The following is a 15,032-nucleotide window of genomic DNA, read 5'->3' on the forward strand; positions in this document are numbered from 1 at the left end:
CAATCAACTCCTCTGTTGACTGCTGACGTCAGCGTGCACTGTTCTGGATAATCTTGGATTAAAATAATTAAATAAATGCTAAAAAATGATTTAAACCTTTTAAAATTAATATAAAATAAATCGTAGCTCGGATGGAAAAACTTTGTACATGAAAGTTGCTCAGAACGACGAGACGAATCCGGATACGCAGCCCGTTCGTCTGCCACACATCCCTAGCATAGCAAACACACAACTTTCCCCCTCCGGTTCATCTATCCGAAAATGCGAAACACCGGGAATACTTTCCCGGATGTTTCCCCCTTCGCCGGTATCACTTACTCCCGCGTTAGGGCTTACCTAGCACCGCGTATTGCCTCGTTATGTTTCATGATGCTTTGTTTGCTCCGTATTTACTGTTTCTTCCCCCCTCTTCTTCTCCCGTAGACCCCGAGACCGGCGTTGATGCCACCGAGTTCGACTACGTCACCGACGACCCTTCTCCCTGTACAACAGAGCTTCCAGGCAAGCCCCCCCTTGATCACTAGATATCGCCTATTCTTCTCTATACTGCTTGCATTAGAGTAGAGTAGCATGTTACTGCTTTCGGTTAATCCTATTCTGCTGCATAGCCTGTCATTGTTGCTACAGTTGTTACCCTTACCTGCTATCCTACTGCTTAGAATAGGATGCTAGTGTTCCATCAGTGGCCCTACTCTCTTGTCCGTCTGCTGTGCTATACTATCGGGCCGTGATCACTTGGGAGGTGATCACGGGTATATACTTATATACTTTATACATGACACATGTGGTGACTAAAGTCGGGTCAGCTCGTTGAGTACCCGCAAGTGATTCTGATGAGGGGGCTGAAAGGACAGGTGGCTCCATCCCGGTAGAGGTGGGCCTGGGTTCCTGACGGCCCCCGACTGTTACTTTGTGGCGGAGCGACAGGGCAGGTTGAGACCACCTAGGAGAGAGGTGGGCCTGGCCCTGGTCGGCGTTCGCGGATACTTAACACGCTTAACGAGATCTTGGTATTTGATCTGAGTCTGGACATTTGGTCTATACGCACTAACCAACTACGCGGGAACAGTTATGGGCACTCGGCATCGTGGTATCAGCCGAAGCTCTTTTTGACGTCAGCGACTGAGTGGCGTGCGCCGCATTGGACCGTAAGCTCGCGCTTGTATTAAGGGGGCTAGGTCTGCTTCCGGCCGCGTACGCAACGTGCAGGTGTGCAATGGGCGATGGGCCCAGACCCCTGCGCGCATAGGATTTAGACCGGCGTGCTGACCTCTCTGTTGAGCCTAGGTGGGGCTGCGACCTGTTGATCTTCCGAAGCCGGGCATGACCCAGGAAAGTGTGTCCGGCCAAAGGGGATCGAGCGTGTTGGGTTATGTGGTGCACCCCTACAGGGAAGTTTATCTATTCGAATAGCCGTGTCCCTCGGTAAAAGGACGACCCGGAGTTGTACCTTGACCTTATGACAACTAGAACTGGATACTTAATAAAACACACCCTTCCAAGTGCCAGATATAACCCGGTGATCGCTCTCTAACAGGGCGACGAGGAGGGGATCGCCGGGTAGGATTATGCTATGCGATGCTACTTGGTGAACTTACCATCTACTCTCTTCTACATGCTGCAAGATGGAGGTGGCCAGAACCGTAGTCTTCGACGGGATTAGCTATCCCCCTCTTATTCTGGCATTCTGCAGTTCAGTCCACCGATGTGGCCCTTTACACATATACCCATGCATATGTAGTGTAGCTCCTTGCTTGCGAGTACTTTGGGTGAGTACTCACGGTTGCTTTTCTCCCTCTTTTCCCCTTTCTATACCTGGTTGTCGCAACCAGATGCTGGAGTCCAGGAGCTAGAGATCCCGAGGATGATTCTACGTGGAGTTCGGCTTCGAGGAGTAGTTAGGAGGTCCCAGGCAGGAGGCCTTGCCTTTTCGATCGTTGCTACTATTGTGCTAGCCTTCTTAAGGCAATCTTGTTTAACTTATGTCGGTACTCAGATATTGTTGCTTCCGCTGACTCGTCTACGATCGATCACTTGTATTCGAGCCCTCGAGGCCCCTGGTTTGTATTATGATGCTTGTATGACTTATTTATGTTGTAGAGTTGTGTTGTGATATCTTCCCGTGAGTCCCTGATCTTGATAGTACACATTTGCATGCATGATTAGTGTACGATTGAATCGGGAGCGTCACAGCCACAAATATGTTGCACTATCATTATCAACTTTGCATCTTTTGGCGTCAATATTATGAATATGTGTATCACCACAATCGAGATTCGATAAACCCTTTACATTGGGTGTATGACCATAGAAGGTGTTGGGGATATAAGTACTGAGTATGAACCGCCTGGAAGGGGTCGGGTCATACCACTGGCAGCTTACCAATGAAGATGGCGGATCATACATGCCCGTTGACGGCCCAAGACCTAGAGGTGACTTAAGGCCCAGGGGGATGAACCACCATGTATGTATGACTTGTATTGTAAGGCAAGTGTAGATAGTCACCGAGCCGGACACGTTGTATATGAGCCGGCCGGGACACTGTGAACCGCCGGGGCGTCAACCTGTGTATAAAGGGATGACCCGGCGGCAGTTTAGGGCAAGAAACAAGAGATCAAGAACTAGGTCAAGCGTATTCGCTCCCTGGTAATCGAAACCCTAGCAATACCACCACAAACTGGAGTAGGCTTTTACCTTCAACGCAAGGGGCTGAACCATTATAAACTCTCTGTGTCCTTTGTCCCGATTAACCCCTTTAAGCTAACCTAGTTGCGATGGCTCCACGACTAAGTCCTTCCACTAGGACATCTGCCATGACAATTCCACGACAGTGGGCGCCCACCTTGGGGCTGGTGCACGGTGGTTTCGAGTTCTTGAAGGGCAGCTTCAAAGGGATCAAGGGATACGCTGTGGGCTGGATGACCAAGAGTCATCGGGGCAAGCTCTATATCGACGATGCAGGCTGGGGCCCCGAGGCCAGCTCAATCGAGTACGGGTACCGGGTCCCCTTCGGCAGAATCCACGTCTTCATCGGCAAGATCGGCGAACCGGGCCCTGAGCCGGACACCTGCACCGACATCGTCGAGATGGCTCAGCGTGCACGACCCGCCCGGGTTCAACCCACCATGAAGAACGCCTTTGTTGGGTATATCCATGGGGCGGAATTTGAGGAAGGATCTGTGTCTGGTGGTGAGACGGCCATCTACTCTGATGGTGAGTCGTCAACCGGCGAGACCAACTCTATGTATCAACTACAAGACGGCCGGCTTGGGGGATGTTCCGATGGTAACAGTATTTCGGACCCATATGAGCCGCCGAACAGGGTCGCGATGTTCATGGCCGGTACACAGCCGGTTCTTGGTTCGTCAACCGCTGCGGCTATGACTTCCAGTTCAACGGCTGCGGCAACGGCTGGTGCTAGCAGGTCTGCGCGCCCGCCGGCTCAAGTTCTCACCGAATTGTTGGAAGCTTTGACGACTTTAATGGGTGTGGAGGTAAACTAGGACACACAGGAACAACATAAGATTGATGTGGTGAGATTACGAGATGAGATCGCTCAAGCTAAGGAGGAACTGGCGGCTGAGAACGCTAGGATGGCTACGGAACGGGCTGCTTTGGATGCCCAGGCACAACAGATTCATGCAGAGTCCTTTCGGCTCACATTGGTGAAGGAAATATGCCCTAGAGGAAATAATAAAGTTGTTAATTATATTTCCTTATATCATGATAAATGTTTATTATTCATGCTAGAATTGTATTAACCAGAAACTTAGTACATGTGTGAATACATAGACAAACAGAGTGTCCTTAGTATGCCTCTACTTGACTAGCTCGTTAATCAAAGATGGTTAAGTTTCCTAGCCATAGACATGTGTGTCATTTGATGAATGGGATCACATCATTGGAGAATGATGTGATGGACAAGACCCATCCGTTAGCTTAACACTATGATCGTTTAGTTTGTTGCTATTGCTTTCTTCGTGACTTATACATGCTACTATGACTATGAGATTATGCAACTCCCGAATACCGGAGGAACACTTAGTGCGCTAGCAAACGTCACAACGCAACTGGGTGATTCTAAAGATGCTCTACAGGTGTCTCCGATGGTGTTTGTTGAGTTGGCATAGATCAAGATTAGGATTTGTCACTACGTGTATCGGAGAGGTATCTCTGGGCCCTCTCGGTAATGATCATCACTATAAGCCTTGCAAGCAATGTGACTAATGAGTTAGTTTCAGGATGATGCATTACAGAATGAGTAAAGAGACTTGTCGGTAATGAGATTGTACTAGCTATGTGGATACCGACGATCGAATCTCGGGCAAGTAACATACTGATGACAAAGGGAACAACGTATGTTGTTATGCGGTTTGACCGATAAAGATCTTAGTAGAATATGTGGGAGCCAATATGAACATCCAGGTTCCGCTATTGGTTATTGACCGGAGATGTGTCTCGGTCATGTCTACATAGTTCTCGAACCCGTAGGGTCTGCACGCTTAACATTCGATGACGATTTGTATTATGAGTTATGTGATTTGATGACCGAAGGTTGTTCGGAGTCCCAGATGAGATCACGGGCATGACGAGGAGTCTCGAAATGGTCGGGACATAAAGATTCATATATTGGAAGGTTACATTCGGACACCGGAATGGTTCGTGTTGTTTCGGATAAGTTTTGGAGTACCCGGGGTTACCGGAATCCCCCCTCGTGAAGTTATTGGGCCTCATGGGCCTAGTGGTGGAAGAGAGGAGGTTGGCCAAGGAGTGGTGCGCGCCTCCTAGCCCAAACCGAATTGGACTAGGGTTTGGGGGGCTCCCCCCCTTTCCTTCTCTCTTCCTCCTCCTTCCCTCCATCTCCTACTAGGAATAGGAAAGACGAGGGGAATCCTACTTGGACTGGGGAGTCCTAGTAGGATTCCCCACACCTGGCGCGCCCCCCTGGGCCAGCCACCTCTTCCCTCCCCTCCTTTATATACGTGGCCAGGGGGCACCCCAATAGCACATAAAAGTTTCTCTTAGCTGTATGCGGTGCCCCCCTCCATAGTTACACACCTCGGTCATATCATCGTAGTGCTTAGGCGAATCCCTGCGCCGGTAACTTCATCATCACTGTCGCCATGCCGTCCTGCTGACGGAACTCTCCCTGGGCCTCAACTGGATCAAGAGTACGAGGGACATCATCGAGCTGAACGTGTGCTGAACACGGAGGTGTCGTACGTTCGGTGCTTGGATCGGTTGGATCGCGAAGATGTTCGACTACATCAACCGCGTTACTAAACGCTTCCGCTTTTGGTCTACGAGGGAATGTGGACACACTCTCCCCGCTCGTTGCTATGCTTCTCCTAGATAGATCTTGCATGATCGTAGGATTTTTTTTGAAATACTACGTTCCCCAATAGTGGCATCCGAGCTAGGTCTATGCGTAGATGTTATATGCACGAGTAGAATACAAAGAATTGTGGGCGATAATAGTCATACTGCTTACCAGCAACGTCTTACTTTGATTCGGCGGTATTGTTGGATGAAGCGGCCCGGACCGACATTACATGACCGCGTTCAAGAGACTGGTTCTACTGCCGTGCTTCGCACACAGGTGGCTAGTGGGTGTCTGTTTCTCCAACTTTAGTTGAATCGGGTTTGACTACGCCCGGTCCTTGTTGAAGGTTAAAACAGCACACTTGACGAAAAATCGTTGTGGTTTTGATGCGTAGGTAAGAAAGGTTCTTGCTAGAAGCCCGAAGCAGCCACGTAAAACTTGCAACAACAAAGTAGAGGACGTCTAACTTGTTTTTGCAGGGCATGTTGTGATGTGATATGGTCAAGACGTGATGAGATATAAATTGTTGTATGAGATGATCATGTTTTGTAGAAGTTATCGGCAACTGGTAGGAGCCTTATGGTTGTCGCTTTATTGTATGAAATGCAATTGCCATGTAATTGCTTTACTTTATCACTAAGCGGTAGCGATAGTCGTAGAAGCAATAGTTGGCAAGACGACAACGATGCTTCGATGGAGATCAAGGTGTTAAGCCGGTGACGATGGTGATCATGACGGTGCTTTGGAGATGGAGATCAAATGCACAAGATGATGATGGCCATATCATATCACTTATATTGATTGCATGTGATGTTTATCCTTTATGCATCTTATTTTGCTTAGTTTGGCGGTAGCATTATAAGATGATCTCTCACTAAATATCAAGGTACAAGTGTTCTCCCTGAGTATGCACCGTTGCTACAGTTCGTCATGCCGAGACACCACGTGATGATCGGGTGTGATAAGCTCTACGTTCACATACAACGGGTGCAAGCCAGTTTTGCACACGCGGAATACTCGGGTTAAAATTGACGAGCCTGGCATATGCAGATATGGCCTCGGAACACTAAGACCGAAAGGTCGAGCATGAATCATATAGTAGATATGATCAACATAGTGATGTTCACCATTGAAAACTACCCCATCTCACGTGATGATCAAACATGGTTTAGTTGATTTGGATCACGTGATCACTTAGATGATTAGAGGGATGTCTATCTAAGTGGGAGTTCTTAAGTAATATGATTAATTGAACTTTAATTTATCATGAACTTAGTCCTAATAGTATTTGCATATGTATGTTGTAGATCAATAGCTCGCGTATGGCTCCCCTTTTATTTTTGATATGTTCCAGAGAAAACTAAGTTGAAAGATGATAGTAGCAATGATGCGGACTTGGTCCGTCATCTGAGAATTATCCTCATTGCTGCACAGAAGAATTATGTCCTTGATGCACAGCTAGGTGACAGAACTATTGCAGGAGTAGATGCAGACGTTGTGAACGTTTGACAAAGCTCGGTATGATGACTACTTGATAGTTTAGTGCACCATGCGTTACGGCTTAGAACCGGGACATCAAAAATGTTTTGAACGTCACGGAGCATATGAGATGTTCCAAGAGCTGAAATTGGTATTTCAGACTCATGCCCGAGTCGAGAGGTATGAGATCTCTGACAAGTATTTAGCCTACAAGATGGAGGAGAATAGCTCAACCAGTGAGCATGTGCTCAGAATGTCTGAGTACTACAATCACTTGAATCAAGTGGGAGTTAATCTTCCAGATAAGATAGTGCTTGACAGAGTTCTCTAGCTACTATCACCAAGTTACTAGAACTTCGTGATGAACTATAATATGCAAGGGATAACGGAAACGATTCCCAAGCTCTTCGTGATGCTGAAATCGGCGAAGGTAGAAATCAAGAAAAAGCATCAAGTGTTGATGGTTGACAAGACCATTAGTTTCAAGTAAAAGGGCAAGGGAAAGAAAGGGAACTTCAAGAAGAATGGCAAGCAAGTTGCCAATCCCGTGAAGAAGCACAAAGCTAGACCTAAGCCTGAAACTGAGTGCTTCTACTGCAAAGGGAACGGTCACTTGAAGTGGAACTGCCCTAGGTACTTGGCGGATAAGAAGGATGGAAAGCGAATAAAGGTATATTTGATATACATGTTATTGATTCGTACTTTACTAGTGTTTATAGCAACCTCTCGGTATTCGATACTGGTTCAGTTACTAAGAGTAGTAACTCGAAATAGGAGTTGCAAAATGAACAGAGACTAGTTAAGGACAACGTGACGATGTGTGTTGGAAATAATTCCAAGGTTGATAAGATCACCATCACACACTCCTTTTACCTTCAGGTTTAGTGTTGAACCTAAAATAAATGTTATTTGGTGTTTGCGTTGAGCATGAATATGATTGGATCATGTTTATTGCAATATGGTTATTCATTTAAAGTCAAAGAATAATTGTTGTTCTGTTTACATGAATAAAACCTTCTATGGTCATACACTTAATATAAATGGTTTATTGAATCTCAATCGTATTGATACACATAATATTGATGCCAAAAGATGCAAAGTTGATAATGATATTGCAACATACTTGTGGCACTGCCATTTAGGTCATATTGGTGTAAAGCACATGAAGAAACTCCATGCGGATGGACTTTTGGAATCACTTGATTATGAATCATTTGATACTTGCGAACCATGCCTCATGGGCAAGATGACTAAAAATCCGTTGTCTGGAACAATGGAGCAAGCTAATGACTTATTGGAAATAATACATACCGATATATACAGTCCGATGAGTGTTGAGGCTCGCGGCGGGTATCGTTATTTTCTGACCTTCACAGATGATTTGAGCAGATATGGGTATATGTACTTGATGAAACACAAGTCTGAAACATTTGAAAAGTTCAAAGAATTTCAGAGTAAAGTGGAGAATCATTGTAACAAGAAAATAAAGTTTCTACGATCTGATCGCATAGGCGAATATTTGAGTTACGAGTTTGGCCTTCAATTAAAACAATGTGGAATAGTTTCACAAACTCATGCCACCTGGAACGCCATAGCATAATGGTGTGTCTGAATGTCGTAACCGTACTTTATTAGATATGGTGCAATCTATGATGTCTCTTACCGATTTACCACTATCGTTTGGGGTTATGCATTAGAGACAGCTGCATTCACGTTAAATAGGGCATCGTCTAAATCCGTTGAGACGACACAGTATGAATTGTGGATTAGCAAGAAATCTAAGCTATCGTTTCTTAAAATTTGGGGTTGCAATGCTTATGTGAAAAAGTTTCAACCTGATAAGCTCAAACCCAAATCGGAGAAGTGCGTCTTCATAGGATACCCAAAAAGGAAAATGTTGGGTACACCTTCTATCATAGATACAAAGGCAAGATCTTCGTTGCTAAGAATGGATCCTTTCTAGAGAAGGAATTTCTCTCGAAAGAAGTGAGTGGGAGGAAAGTAGAACTTGATGAGGTAATTGTACCTGCTCCCGAATTGGAAAGTAGTTCATCACAGAAATCAGTTCGTGTGATTCTAGACCAATTAGTGAGGAAGCTAATGATGATGATCATGAAACTTCAGATCAAGTTACTACCGAACCTCGTAGGTAAACCAGAGTAAGATCTACACCAGAGTGGTATGGTAATCCTGTTCTGGAGCTCATGTTACTTGACCATGACGAACCTATGAACTATGAGGAAGCGATGATGAGCCCACATTCCGCGAAATGGCTCGAGGCCATGAAATCTGAGATGGGACCCATGTATGAGAACAAAGTATGGACTTTGCTTGACTTGCCTAACGATCGGCAAGCCATAGAGAATAAATGGATCTTCAAGAAGAAGACTGACGCTAACGATAATGTTACTGTCTACAAAGCTCGACTTGTTGCAAAAGGTTTTCGACAAGTTCAAGGAGTTGACTATGATGAGACCTTCTCACCCGTAGAGAAGCTTAAGTCTGTTCGAATCATGTTAGCAATTGCCGCATTTATGAAATTTGGCAAATGGATGTCAAAACTGCATTCCTTAATAGATTTATTAAAGAAGAGTTGTATATGATGCAACCAGAAGGTTTTGTCGATCCTAAAGGTGCTAACAAAGTGTGCAAGCTCCAGTGATTCATCTATGGACTGGTGCAAGCATCTCGGAGTTGGAATATATGCTTTGATAATGTGATCAAAGCATATGGTTTTATACAGACTTGTGGTGAAGCCTGTACTTACAAGAAAGTGAGTGGGAGCACTACAACTTTCCTGATAAGTATATGTGAATGACATATTATTGATTGGAATTGATGTAGAATTTTCTGGAAAGCATAAAGGAATGTTTGAAAGGATTTTTTCAAAGAAAGACCTCGATGAAGCTGCTTACATAATGAGCATCAAGATCTATAGAGACAGATTGAGATGCTTGATAAGATTTTTCAATGAGTACATACCTTGATAAGATTTTGAAGGAGTTCAAAATGGATAAGTCAAAGAAGGAATTCTTCCCTGAGTTGTAAGGTATGAAGTTGAGTAAAGACTCAAAACCCGACCACGGCAGAAAATAGAAAGAGAATGAAAAGTCATTCCCTATGCCTCAGTCATAGGTTCTATAAAGTATGCTATGCTGTGTACCAGACCTGTTGTGTACCTCACCATGAGTTTGGCAAGAGGGTACAATAGTGATCCAGGAGTGGATCACTAGACAGCGGTCAAAATTATCCTGAGTGGAATAAGGATATGTTTCTCGGTTATGGAGGTGATAAAAAGTTCGTCGTAAAGAGTTATGTCGATGCAAGTTTTGACACCGATCTGGATGACTCTGAGTCTCAATCTGGATACATATTGAAAGTGGGAGCAATTAGCTAGAGTAGCTCCATGCAGAGCATTGTAGACATAGAAATTTGCAAAATACATACGGATCTGAATGTGGCAGACCCGTTGACTAAACTTCTCTCACAAGCAAAACATGATCACACCTTAGTACCCTTTGGGTGTTAATCACATGGCGATGTGAACTAGATTATTGACTCTAGTAAACCTTTTGGGTATTGGTCCTAGGCGGTGTGAACTATAGAGTGTTAAATCACATGACGATGTGAACTATTGGTGCTAAATCACATGGCGACGTGAACTAGATTACTGACTCTAGTGCAAGTGGGAGACTGCAAGAAATATGCCCTAGAGGCAATAATAAAGTTTTTATTTATATTTCCTTATATCATGATAAATGTTTGTTATTCATGCTAGAATTGTATTAACCGGATACTTAGTACATGTGTGAATACATAGACAAACAGAGTGTCCCTAGTATGCCTCTACTTGACTAGCTCGTTAATCAAAGATTGTTAACTTAGTGTGCTATCAAACGTCACAACGTAACTGGGTGATTATAAAGATGTTCTACAGGTGTCTCCGATGGTGTTTGTTGAGTTGGCATAGATCTAGATTAGTATTTGTCACTCCATGTATCGGATAGGTATCTCTGGTCCCTCTTGGTAATGATCATCACTATAAGCCTTGCAAGCAATGTGACTAATGAGTTAGTTGCGGGATGATGCATTACGGAACGAGTAAAGAGACTTGCCGGTAACGAGATTGAACTAGGTACGTGGATACCGACGATCGAATCTCGGGCAAGCATACCGATGACAAGGGGAACAACGTATGTTGTTATGCGGTTTGACCGATAAAGATCTTCATAGAATATGTGGGAGCCAATATGAGCATCCAGGTTCCGCTATTGGTTATTGACCGGAGATGTGTCTCTGTCATCTCTACATAGTTCTCGAACCCGTAGGGTCCGCACGCTTAACGTTCGATGACGATTTGTATTATGAGTTATGTGATTTGATGACCGAAGGTTGTTCGGAGTCCCGGATGAGATCACGGACATGATGAGGAGTCTCGAAATGGTCAAGACATAAAGATTCATATATTGGAAGGTTACATTCGGACACCGGAATGGTTCGGGTCGCTTCGGATAAGTTTTGGAGTACCGGGGGTTACCGGAACCCCCCCCCCCCCAGGAAGTTATTGGGCCTCATGGGCCTATGGTGGAAGAGAGGAGGCTGTCCAAGGAGTGGCGCGCGCCCCCCTAGCCCAAACCGAATTGGACTAGGGTTTGGGGGGCGGTCCCTCCTTTCCTTCTCTCCTCCTCCTCCTTCCCTCCTTCACCTACTAGGAATAGGAAAGAGGAGGGAAATCCTACTTGGACTGGGGAGTCCTAGTAGGATTCCCCACACCTGGCGCGCCCCCCTTGGGCCGGCCACCTCTTCCCTCCCCTCCTTTATATACGTGGTTAGGGGGTACCCCAATAGCACATAAAAGTTTCTCTTAGCCGTGTGCAGTGCCACCCTCCACAGTTACACACCTCGGTCATATCGTCGTAGTTCTTAGGCGAAGCCCTACGCCGGTAACTTCATCATCACCGTCGCCACACCGTCATGCTGACGGAACTCTCCCTCAGCCTCAACTGGATCAAGAGTACGAGGGACGTCATCGAGCTGAACGTGTACTTAACACGAAGGTGTCGTACGTTCGGTGCTTGGATCGGTTGGATTGCAAAGACGTTCGACTACATCAACCGCGTTACTAAACGCTACCGCTTTCGGTCTACGAGGGTACGTGGACACACTCTCCCCGCTCGTTGCTATGCTTCTCCTAGATAGAACTTGCATGATCGTAGGATTTTTTTGAAATACTACGTTCCCCAACAATTGGATCAAAACGCCTCAAACGAGATCATGAGGAGGAGGCACCAGAGTCGTCTACCCCCGATTATGAGGCAAGGAATCTTTTCAATACGCCTGGAGCAGGGACCAGTGACCCACCGGTGGTGAACCGGGCGGTTGAGCCGCCCGTGACTGGAGCGCCGGTTCAGCCGCGTGTGATGGATCCACCTCGTATGAATAATACTCCGCCTCAGCATGTTCCGACACCTCCGGGTCATTACTCTAACCCTTTGGACAATATGATTGTTGTGGCAACATGATTGGCGGCTCTACCAGTTGATGGCGAGTCTCCAGCTGCGATAGAGACACGGAGGGCTAGAGAGCTTCTTTAGACAACGTTGGATCAGCAGGCGGCTTATCTTACAGCCGCGAGCGGATTCACTCAACCCCTCGTCCAAGCCGGAGTTATAGCAGGCACATTGACTCACCAGCAGTGGACAGCGTCGCAGCCAACCTCGTGGGCATGACCCGGCGCGTGGTGGTGCCAATGCTCAGACTTTGGTGGATCAGGGCAGGGCGCGCCGGGAGGCCGAGCTGGCAGCTCAACAAGCGGCTCATCAGTATTCTCCGATTTATCCGTCAGCTTCAGAGGAGGCAGGCGTGACCTCTAGAACCTTGGGTGTGCCATGTTTAGTGCCGGCTCTGTGTAACAAGCGGTTGCCCAAGGATTTCAAGGGTCCTCGTAAGGTGCCTAACTACACCACAGCTCAACCCCCTGAAGCTTGGATCGGAAGTTATGAGATGGCGATGGAGCTGCTGGATGTTGGCGATGCTGCATGCGCTAAATATTTCACCATGATGTTGGACGGGACGGCTCGTACCTAGTTTAAAGGGTTGCCCGCCAACTCCATTGGATCATGGGCCGAGTTAAAAACCCAGTTTATCTAGAATTTTAAAGACACGTGCAAGCAACCTATGTCAATCGTGGATTTGGACTCCTGTGTCCAAGAAGAGGGCGAGTCAACAACCCATTGGGTGCGTCAGGTCTCAGCCATCCTACATTCATCGGATCGTACCAATGCCGGTTTAGCAGTCCTGATGTTGGAAAAGAACTGTCGTTTCATGCCCCTTAAGCAGAAACCGGGGCGGCCTAAACACCACTGCAACGACATGGGGGATTTAATGGCAGCTCTCGTCAAGTATGCCGACTCTAATAGTACCAAGGACCCCGAGTCTGATGACGAAAGGCCGGGCAAGGGAAAGAAGAGCAGCAGCACGAGAGGGCAGCAGCATAACCCGGTGAGTTAGGGTGGCAATGGTAAGCGCAAAGCTGATGGTAATTTGGATTTTGTGTCTAACACCAATACGCAGAATAATAATCAGCGCCGCAAGGGAAAACCGCCCCCTGGTTTGGAGGGCCAAAATTCAATCTTGAGGCGATGATGAATCAGCCCTGCCCGAAGCATGGTACGCGAGAAAAGCCGGCCACTCACCTCTGGAAGGATTGCTTCATCATGAGGGAGTATAGAAATTCCAATTTTTTCTAGAATGATCATGGGCCAGATGGTGGCTCAGGATCCGGCTCTCACGGTCCGGGTTATGGTGGTGGCGGTTCTAATTCCGGCTTCCAGGGCCAAGGCAATCAAGGTGAATTTAGTCAACAGTCTGGTCAAGGGAATCAGCAACAGCAGTCTGGTTATCAAAGTAACCCAAAGCAGTTGAGTAGTGGACAACACCATGTTTTCACAACGAGTTTATGCAAGCGGGGTCAGAAACTTCATAAGAGGGCAGTGAACGCAGTTGAGCTGGCGATTCCCCGTTACTCGAGATGGTCTGAACACCCTATTCTCTGGAGCCATGAGGATCATCCGCCCCGGGTTGATAATCTGGGTCACTTGGCTCTGGTGGTGGCGCCCCAGGTTGGAGGATACAAGTTCACTAAAGTACTTATGGATGGAGGCAGCAGCATCAATATCCTTTACTATGAAACCTTCCGTCGCATGGGTTTGACTGATAAAGATCTTAAGCCGTCCAATACCATTTTCCATGGAGTGGTACCTGGTAAGTCGGTGTATCCAGTGGGCAAGATTGCCTTAGAAGTGGCTTTTGGTGATGAGTATGATTCCAGAGCGAAAACGTTGACCTTCAAAGTTGTAAAGATCAAGAGCCCTTATCATGCTCTGTTTGGGCGGCCGGCTTATGCTAAGTTCATGGCAAGGCCTTCTTATGTTTATTTCCAGCTTAAGATGCCGGGTCACAAAGGTACCATCACTGTGAAGGAAATATGCCCTAGAGGCAATAATAAAGGTGTTATTTATATTTCCTTATATCATGATAAATGTTTATTATTCATGCTAGAATTGTATTAACCGGAGACTTAGTACATGTGTGAATACATAGACAAACAAAGTGTCCCTAGTATGCCTCTACTTGACTAGCCCGTTAATCAAAGATGGTTAAGTTTCCTAGCCATAGACATGAATTTTCATTTGATGAACGGGATCACATCATTAGAGAATGATGTGATGGACATGACCCATCCGTTAGCTTAGCACTATGATCGTTTAGTTTATTGCTATTGCTTTCTTCATGACTTATACATGTTCCTATTACTATGAGATTATGAAACTCCCAAATATCGGAGGAACACTTAGTGTGCTATCAAACGTCACAACGTAACTAGGTGATTATAAAGATGCTCTACAGGTGTCTCCGATGGTGTTTGTTGAGTTGGCATAGATCGAGATTAGGATTTGTCACTCCGTGTATCGAAGAGGTATCTCTGGGCCCTCTCGGTAATGATCATCACAATAAGACTTGCAAGCAATGTGACTAATGAGTTAGTTGTGGTATGATGAATTACGGAACGAGTAAAGAGACTTGCCAGTAATGAGATTGAAATAGGTATGATGATACCGACGATCGAATCTCGGGCAAGTAACATACCGATGACAAAGGGAACAACATATGTTGTTATGCGGTTTGACCGATAAAGATCTTCATAGAATATGTAGGAGCCAATATGAGC

This window comes from Triticum aestivum, chromosome 2D (genome assembly GCF_018294505.1).
Source record: "Triticum aestivum cultivar Chinese Spring chromosome 2D, IWGSC CS RefSeq v2.1, whole genome shotgun sequence".
NCBI classification, from domain to species: domain Eukaryota; kingdom Viridiplantae; phylum Streptophyta; class Magnoliopsida; order Poales; family Poaceae; genus Triticum; species Triticum aestivum.